A 9925-nucleotide genomic window follows, 5' to 3' on the forward strand; every position below is an offset into this window, starting at 1 on the left:
AACACTTTCAGCAGGAGCCCTCGAGGGCCAAATAAATCATAAACAAGGCTATAAGACACTGAATTTGACTTGAAATATAATCTGAGCAGATGATTCTACTTTATCACACCAGAGGCCAAGCTCATACCAAGACAGTCATAGACAAGATGAGGGTGGGCTTCTGCAGGAGCAAAGTTTAAGAGAACTATGTTGGAAGTCATTAAGAGAAACAACCTATTCCCCAGCTGTTCCTTGGACTCTAGTGTTTGGTGCAAGAAAGAACTAAGCATGGGCTCTCTTCTCTTGATAACCTAGACCAACTCCAAACACCTTGGCTATGAGGAATTCCAGTTTTGTAGACAGTGGTCATGCGCCAATCTGGCATATACCAGAATGTGGATTGCTATGGTACAAGAATCCCTACTGGGGCTGGCCCTGTAGCACAGTGGTTAAGGAAGCTGGATCCTACATGCTGACCACAGTTTGAATTGCAGTTTAGCAGCTTGAAAAAACACATGTGAGTGTGCACACCAAATCGCAACAGGATAAATGAATAAAAGAGAAGAGATTGCAATGTGATTGCAGCCCATTCTGAGGGTACTTCCTCCATCTCATTCTGTCTCTGTCTCTAGTGGGCACATGTGCCCTCTGGCAATTAAATTTTTAAAAATCCCTATTGTATATGCAATTATGATGTACATATCTTCCTTAGGTAATGTCAGATAGTGCATTTTGGGTTATTGGAAAAGCCATAATGTATTTTTTCGTTTTTCCATGCAACAATTGGTCATGACTTTTGTCATGACCCAGTAGTTTTCCTTATTCCTTGAGAATAGGGTGCCTGATGTAAAATGGAAGTCTGCTAATATTTCTATTTTAAGGAAGAGATGCTGTCAAAAAAGAAATGAAGGGACCAGCAGATAGCATAAGGGTCGTGTCGCTCGACTCCCACATAGTCAGATGCAGTTTGAGTCTCAGACCTGGTAGCTTAAAATTCACTCTAGATGTGCGTGTGTGCCCAATATCCTGAGAGGAGACTGGAGGAGAAGGGATTGCAGCATGGCCATCCCCACTGAGGGTTGATTTCTTGCTTTCTTGCTTTCTGTCTCTCCGGTGACCACACGTGCCCTATAGCAAAAACCTCTAAAAAAAAAATGTAGATTTAAAAACAACTGACCATGATCAGTAGATAGGCCTTGGGCATAGACCTAGAACTTCAGTACTTTACTGCTCTTTAACTTGCACTCCAGCTTTGACTAGCTTTTCCTGTGATTGTCCAGCTGGGAAATAACAATTCTCTGTGTTTATCCCTTGGTTGGCCTTTGGAAATAGTTGCCCTTCAGAACCTGGCTCTGGTTTTCTCTTTGGTATTTGCCTGTTCTTTTTTTTTTTTTTAATAATTATTTTATTTTTATTTATTCATTCATTTTTTTTTTTTAATTTGACCAGAGAGAGACAGAGGTTGAGAGTGAGAGAGAGAAGAAGTGAGAAAGCAAGCCACCAGATTCAAGACTCAAACCCTGGTTGGCCATGTGAGAGTGTCCAGTGCCTTAACCACCACGCCACCTGCTGGTCCTGGTATTTGCCTGTTCTTAACTCTTGAGACTGGGTTCCATTCTTCGGAGCTCCTGGGAGCTTATATTTTCTCTGCAGTTAGCAATGCCATCAATGCCCCAAACCTGCTCTTTATAGTCTGACAACTGAAAATATATTAAGTCCAAAGAAAAATTTGGGGCAATCTTGCAGGGTTCTTATATGAAATTACATTTTGATCAACATACTAAATATAATTTTAAAGATTCATATAAACGATACCAGTTTAAAAACAAAGAGGGTAAAAATGCTTTACGTCATGTTTCTAGGGCTTCTTAGAAATTTCATATGAAAAGCATTTTTTACTTTCTGGCTGGCCAAGAATTCCAGCTGATTTCAGCTGCTGTTACTTGGTGTGTGAAAAAAAATTTTCCGAGGAATTTTGTTATCAGTAATGCTATGCAGCCTGGCGTAACACACTTGACAGTATCAAAAGAGAGGGTATCATACAAATGTTACAGGGAGCAGAATGTAGTTCTGTTTCATGATTTGGCCAGGAAAAAAAAAATCACATTGAGTGACCCAGAGAAACGTGACTTCATTAGACCCATGGTCCTCACACACATTACAATTTTGCCCCAGTTAGGAGATTATAAAGGAAAGGTTACCGGGGCTTTCAGAAAGGAGATCCTACTCTTTTCTATTACAACTGATTTATGAACTGTTTAAACTATTTCCCAAAGTCTGCTTTCACAGCCTCTTGCCTGTCTGATAAACAGTGCACAAAAATTCTGCTGGTTTGCAAAATCTGCCTCTTACGTGTCTGAAGTCTTCGTTTAGACCCTGGGAGAAGGAGCATTGAAGTCTCCAAAGAGCTGCTGGTGACAAATGTCTACTGCACTTCCTGATGGCAGGGAACAAACGTGAGACTTAAAAGAGAAAACATTCATGCTGTGGAATCCTCTCTCCTTCAGCTCCTTCAGAGCCAAATGCTGACCCATCAGATTTTTATAACCCCTACCCCTCAGCCCTCCTCCTCTCATTGTGGTTTATTCTCCAGAACTATATCCTTTTTGGTTTCAAACTAGATGGGATTATAGAAAACAAACTAAGTTCCCAAGCCCACAACTTTCTCACAGCCAGGAAGGGAGTGGGTGAGAGGACACGAATTACCCTCTCTATCCCCAACCCCCTCTTTTCAAAGGCAAATTCTTTTAAAAATATAGAAGGAGCATAGCTCAGCAGTCATCTGGCAATGGGTGAGCATGATTATCTTTCAAAGCAATAATGACGCCAAACTTTGTAGAAAGAGGAAACCGCTCTCTTTGTTCCAAAGACCTTACAATGTAGATAAATATCTCTCAAGGCATAAATACAAAGACAATTTTAGAACTGCTCCATTTGCTAGTCTAGACTTATAGGAAGGCATCATAAAACTGTTATTTTCAGTGGGTCAAATTCTTCTTTTCCAATGCAATCTTATCTGTCCCTCAACTGAAACAAATCCCAGATTTCAAATAGATTTGGCAAGCTTAAGCCAGTTCCTTTCCCATTCATCTGATAGAGATCTTGATTAACATAATATTAACAGAGATTTTGAAGGGTTTTTGCTGGTGTGCTTTTGTTTTTAATAAGGGAAGGGTCTTCTACTGGAGTCAGTAGAAGACTGAGAAGATTTCTCAGACTCTGCTGAGAAAGGACTCTGAGTGTGTGATGGTTGGAGTGTGGTTGGAAGGGCAGATCTGTTTGCCTTGAGTCTAACATGTTGGACTTAAGAGGGCATTTTGTGGGCCTTTTTCCCCCTGCACAGGGCATCACTTAGAACCCTTGGCAATATTTGGGTGTTGGCTCAGAAGAGACATAGCATATTATTTCACAGAAAGTATGAGAGCATCTTGGAATTATGAGGGTGTTGATGAGTAACATCATTGGTAGACACATGAGATCAGCCTTTCCCCAACGTTACCACCACTGAGGAGCTACGGGTGGGTGGACAAAGGTAGAAATGGTGTGGTGTGACAGCTGGAACACAAGTGGGACTAGTCAGCTTGGCCATCTTGAAGCCTGGTTTGCCATCTATGTGTGAGGTATTCCAGTGTCTGCTATCCAAGGGCACTTAGTCCTTGCTAAATTTGCCTTCCTGTTTTTTAAGGGGAAAAACTTCAGAAAGTGGTTTTAATGAAGACTTAAACGTTTCTGTGGGTATCAAATAATTGTTAAACAAACAACACATTGATAAACATTTAAAATGTATAAACCAGTAGTATACGAAATTAACTTTGCTAGAATTGTCCATGAACTTTAAATATAAAGGAGCAAATTCTTGGACATTTGGAATTGATTTACTATGATATCTTCCAATGCAAAAGAAGACAAGGTTTTATGTTTCTCTGGTTTAGATAATATCAAGTTTTCATATTTTATAAGAAACAAAAAAAACAAAACTGGTTTTATTATTTCTTTTGTTGATTCTGAGTATTTTATGTAAGAAAAAAAAAACAGGCCCAATTCTGGGAGCCTTAATTTTGTGATCTCCTCTGACGGTGATTTTACAGTGATGATATTGAACTCTCCCAGCCTTTCTGGGTCTCAGCCTTTCTTTCTGTAAAGGGGATTTGTACTGCACTCACGGAGGTGTCATAAGTGGGATGACATGACAGTATGGGATTGATTTTAACAAGTTGGGAGCCTTAATTTTGTGATCTCCTCTGACGGTGATTTTACAGTGATGATATTGAACTCTCCCAGCCTTTCTGGGTCTCAGCCTTTCTTTCTGTAAAGGGGATTTGACATTTACTGCACTCACGGAGGTGTCATAAGTGGGATGACACTTGGGTATGGGATTGATTTTAACAAGTTATTGGATTTTTCTCATTCTCAGAATATCATGTGCAAAGTGTGAGGAAGCACAGCAGGGTGCATATGTGCATGAGTGTGAGTGTGTGTGTTTGGAGCTAAAGGTGGCCAGGGACAGCTGAGCTGCTGTAAGTTTCTTTTCAGTCAAAGTCTTCTGTTACCCAACCTGGGGAGGGACAGCTAAGGCTTTATCTAAGAGATTGGGAAGTGTTCTTTTCAGCTACCAGGTAGATTTTCAACCAGGAAATCCATTTTCTCAGATGTCTGTAATGATTGTAATGTGATGACATGCCTCTATAGGGAGCTAAGAAGGAGTACTAGTGATGAAGTGATCTGGTAAAGGAATGACCTGAGACAAGGATGGTGAACTATGTAAGAAACTAACATAAAAACCTACCAAGGCTATTGGGGAGCTGGTGAGAAGGATTCGATTCTGCAGATGAACATAGACTAGCTCCATAAAGAGTATATTTAACTTGCAATGCCTGTCTTAAGTGTGAGAGAGCAAGTGGTGGCTTTGTGTTATGTTATTGTCATTATTCATGTAACATAACAGAGACAGCATTATCAGATAAATCTAGATTTAAATTGAGATCCAGCTTGAGAAATCTGTTTGACTTTGAGGAAGTGACTTCACCTCTCTGAGTTCAGTATCCCTCTGTAGAAGTGGGGATACCTTCCTTGTGGAGTTTCTGTGAGACTGAAGTAAGATAATGCATGTTTGATCTTATAATTATGCTTGTAGAAGGTAACTAATATCAAGCAAGAAACTATGGATTAGGGTCAGCAGGTGGTGTGATAGTTAAGGCATTAGATTCCCATATGGTTGACCATGGTTTGAGTCCTGGACCTGACAGCTTGCTTTATCGCTTTCTCTCTCTCTCTCTCTTTCTCTCTCTCTCTCCCTCTCTCTCTTGTGGGCACCTGTGCCTTATAGCAAATTAAAAAAATGAAAACTAATAAGTAAAATTAAGTAAGTAATAATTTAAAAATAAACTGTGGATTAAAGAGATGTAGTTCAGGCTTCCATCAGTAATTTTTCAATTATTAGAAAATCCAAATCATAAAGGAGTTTAATTCAGACTCAACATAACAAGGTGAAAAATGATCACTTCTCCAAAACAGAGTCAAGGTCACATTCATAGAGGAATACACATGTCTGAGGTAGAGTTAAGGGTGTATATAGCCATCGGTAGGAAATGACTCCTCATGGTGACAAACTGTGTGTGAGTTCAGTTATGGTGGGAGAAATCCAGCTACATCCTAGGGTATTGCCCATCACCATCTCTTCCATCCACAGAACCAGAGCTATTGGTTTTTAGCCTGAGCCTTTAGAATTTGCAATATACATGAAAAGAATCATCAACTGGACATCCTGGGAAAGGCAGATAGAATCTGGAACACGAAATGAGTTAGGGCTCTAAAGGAAAGCAGATATGGGAAGAGAAGAAAAGGGGAGAGTTAGTACTCCAGGAGAGGACCTTGTATCACTCTCAGAGGGCTCTCTTCCTGTGGCATAGAGTTTCCAGGTTGTATTTCTCTAATCTTTGATGACTTTGGAGTGATTTCCTGAGTCACTTGAAACTTACTAGGGTCCAGTGTAGCATCTGTTCAGGTGGGGGAGTGCCAGTCAGAAACAGTGTGATAAACCTGTTCTCTATACATCCAATGGGCTTTGGGGAGCACCATCATTGTCAGCCTCTGTCCAACATGGAACCTCAATTTGTGTTCACCCACCATGGAACCTCAATGTGTGTTCAACCTCAATTCGTGTTAACCTGGCTGTAGAAATAGTATATAAAAAGTATGACTGATCCACTTTGTGGTCAGATTGAACAGATTACATGAAATAGAGAATGAACTTGCTTAGTTTTCTCCTCTTCCTCCTTTTCCTTCCTCTTCCTCTTTCCTTATCTTTTTCATTCCCTTCTCCTCCTCCTTCTCTTCCTTCCTTTTCTTCTCCTTCTCTTTCTCTGTCACCATCATTTTCAGACTAAGGTGACTTCTCCAATGGCAAAAGGGACACACTGAACTGGGACCATCTTTCTGGATTTCCTTGATATCTAAATTATACTTATTGGAGACATCTGAAATTATCCTTGGTGACTTCAGAATTTCCCATTTTCCATTTTATTGGTACCCATAGACTTGAATTCTTCCTAGAACAGAGTAATGTCAGGCACTTTACTGGTTTCCTGCTGTCTCATCACAGACTTACAATAAAAGAGTTCTCTACATATTCAGAAAATGACTACGTGACTTAAAAGTTGAAGTTAACTATGCCCATGTTTGTTTGCTATTCCCAGCCTGTTTCTCTGAAGTCATCATTAAAATCTTAAAAATGAACGAGGTTTGAGAATGAGTAAGGTGTATAGAATGATGGTTTGGCTCATACCATGGCTGTCTAGGACAATGAAAAAGTCCTGATACAGTATCCATAAAGCAGAAGAATGCAAAGTCATACCTCCTATGGAAAAAGAGTAAAGGGTGCCATTTTGATGCAGAGAAGCTGACTAAGGGCTTCCTAGCTGTAGCCCACAGTCACTCCCCAAAAGTTTGACAACTTGTTCCCATATTTGCAAAGGACTCCCTGAGTAACATTTCTGAGTTGGACCCACCCCAGCAGTCATACACAGGGATTGACCAATTATCTAAGTTTCCCCTTTTTATTTCTATCTTAAGTGACCTATTTCTTTTGTTGCCCAAGTTTGAGAGGACTTTCGGTTGCATGACTTTCTGCACATCCTGTAATTTGAACATTCATAGTGAAAATCTTTGGAATGATTTACTTTCAATTGTTTGTGGCTGCTGACTATTTTTTTCAACTTTTAAACATTTTCCACTTAAAATTTAGTAAGCTAATTGTTTAAGTCCAAAGTAAGAAGAGGGATTCTCCTTCTCTTGCTCCTCTCTTCCCTTCTTCTTTCTTTCCTTCTTCTCTTTCTTCTCCTCTTTGCCTTTCTCCTTTGATCTATGAGTTGACTGTTTAACTTATCATGGAAGTGTGGCATTACATTTTTTTTCCTCTTTGCAAATGCATTTTGAGCAAATCCTATGATAGGAATTGAGAGATCCCATTTAGAAAAGCTTACTAAAACCTTATACTCTTCAAGTTAGTAAATATCGCAAGCACTGTAATTTATAAATGGGATTATAACATTCCAACCTCTATTTGGGCTCTGCTTTCCCAACTCTCAGGGGTAATGAGATGATGAATGAGTTAATATTTGTTCAAAGATTTGAAGAAAAGCAATGTCTTAAATGCTTATGTGCTTTGACCTCAAACTGCACTCCTACAGAATTCCCTTGAAGCAAGAAAAGAGACAGTGGCAAAAATGACACAAAGCAATTTTTCCCCACTCTCCCCAACCTTCAAGACCCAGTGGAGGAAGATGAGCAGAGCCTGTGGGTGACAATGCTTTTTCTTAAGTGATTCTTGTTTGACTTAAGGGGAGGGGTACAACTGACAGATCTCTTCCCAGTGGCCTCCGTGCATTCTGGACTAATCCACTTCACCCCAACACCCAGAGCCTTCCTCATGTCCAGTGTCCAGGATCCTTCACCAGCATTTCTCAGCATGCTGTGCTTCCTCTATGTGTGTACCATAGTGACCCACATGCTCTGTCTTTTGTCCTTCAAAGCCCAGATAAATAACTGGGCAGCTACTCTGCTAAAGTAATTTGACTCCATGCTTAATCACTGCTACCATCTCATGAAAGCTTTTTCAACAGTCATTACAGTAATAAAAACAAATACAAAAGCCAGAACAATAAAAACAGTAATAATAGTGTCACTCATCAAGTCCTGACCATGGGCGGAATTCTGTGCAATATCCAGACGATATCTAATCAATCCTCACAGCAGTCCTGAGTAGGGGTTATTATTATCTTTATTTTACCTACTAGGAATACAGGTCCAGAGAGGTTCATTAACTTGCCCTAAATCACAGAGTTAATAAGAAGCTAAACTGGAATACATGCCATCAAGCCTCAGGCTTTTTAGGCCATAAGCTCAAGATTTGTACATGACCCTGTCATCCCAAAGTCCTTGTATATGCCTTGAAAAGAGAAGGGGGATAAATAAATATTTATTAATTAAATTGAAAGGAATTAGTCTCTCTGTGATTTAAGGAAGTCTCAGTTTCCAGGGCAAGCATTTTGTATTTAACAGATAAGAAAGGGATAAATATTGTTTACATTTTAAGATCTATAGCAGACCAACCTGTGTCTTGGGGGTTACAGTAGCTGAATCTCACATGGCCAACAGTACAGTTTAAATCCTGGACCTGACAGTTTGAGAAACACACTGAGTAAATGAGCATGTGTTCCCAAAATCCCAAAAGGAGGAAGAATGGAGAAAAGATTGCAGTGTGATCATTCCCCAAGGGGTATACTCTCTCGTCTTCCTTATATCTCTTTTTCTGGCAAGCACACATGCCCTCTGGCAAATTAAAAAAGAAAAAAAAAAAAGGAAAAGATCTATGACTGGATCAAGAAAAAGGTAATTGGGAGGCTGAGAGTTTCTCTCTCATCAGCTGAGAATTATTGAGCTATCTTTAACTCCCACCCATTCTGGCCTTTGAAGTCAGATTACATAAACAAGTACCTGATTACATAAAAGGCTATCTCTGTTTGACAAATATCTTAGAAAATCTTAGCAGCACCAACCAAATGATTAAGCATTTACTAAGCACAAAGACTTACTGGGCTTAGGCAGAAACACAGATCCTGTCTTCAAGGAATGCTTAGTCTGATAGAAATAAAGAAGGACATCAGAGAACTTCCCGTGTCTGGTTTCCTTTCAAGCACGCTTGTGGCCACTACACAGGGAAACTCTGGAAGTAAATTCTGAAGGGATTTAGAGCTCCTTGATGATAGTTTTAAGGGATGTGAGTTTCAAGTCCCCGAATGTGAGGCAATTCCAAAGGAATGTGGCACTGTAATTCATCTAGCAGGAAACCCACATAGATGGTTCCTTTTCCTTATGGAGTTAGAAAGTGAGATGGAAAGCTGAAACAGTTACACTGCAAAGCTCAAAGCTGTATTTTTCCAAGCGAAGGCTGACTCACAATACTGACTTGGTTCACGGACATGTCCTGAGAGTCAGTGCATAACAAGCTCCAGCCTCACCATTCTCACCTCAAGGCTGCTCTACCTCCTAGTTGGCTTCTTTAAAGTCAGTTCAGTTCAAAGAACATTTATTGAGAAAGGCCCTGAAACCAAGGTCTGCAAGGATATGGGGAATGTACAGATTAAAAAGATGAGATTTGTCAGCTCTAGTGGTCCTTTATTCCACCCTTTTCCAGGGAAGGCTTCTTAGGAGAAGAAGCCAAAAAGACCTGTTGTTTTACACCTTCCTTCCTTCCTTTCCTTCCTTTTTCTTTTTCTTTCTTTCTTTCTCTTTCTTTCTTTCTTTCTTTCTTTCTTTCTTTCTTTCTTTCTTTCTTTCTTTCTTTCTTCCTTTCTTTCATTTCCTTCCTTCTTTTTTCCTTTCCTCCTTCCTTCCTTCCTTCCTTCCTTTTTTCTTTCCTTCTTTCTTCTTTCTTTCTTTCTTTTTT

At 39.8% G+C, this 9925-nt stretch overlaps 1 long non-coding RNA gene across 1 annotated transcript in view; it reads right to left on the bottom strand.

Annotated features, from left to right (window-relative positions):
* Positions 1-9189, bottom strand: part of LOC106735838 (uncharacterized) — a 57235-nt gene extending 48046 nt beyond the window's left edge. The window contains exon 1 of the long non-coding RNA XR_001371047.1: positions 9072-9189. This is a non-coding gene — a long non-coding RNA (uncharacterized LOC106735838). The remainder of the gene's footprint in view (positions 1-9071) is intronic.
* Between the last annotated feature and the right edge of the window lie 736 nt (positions 9190-9925).

The sequence above is a fragment of the Tupaia chinensis genome, unplaced genomic scaffold (assembly GCF_000334495.1).
Source record: "Tupaia chinensis unplaced genomic scaffold, TupChi_1.0 Scaffold000542_1, whole genome shotgun sequence".
Lineage (NCBI taxonomy): Eukaryota > Metazoa > Chordata > Mammalia > Scandentia > Tupaiidae > Tupaia > Tupaia belangeri.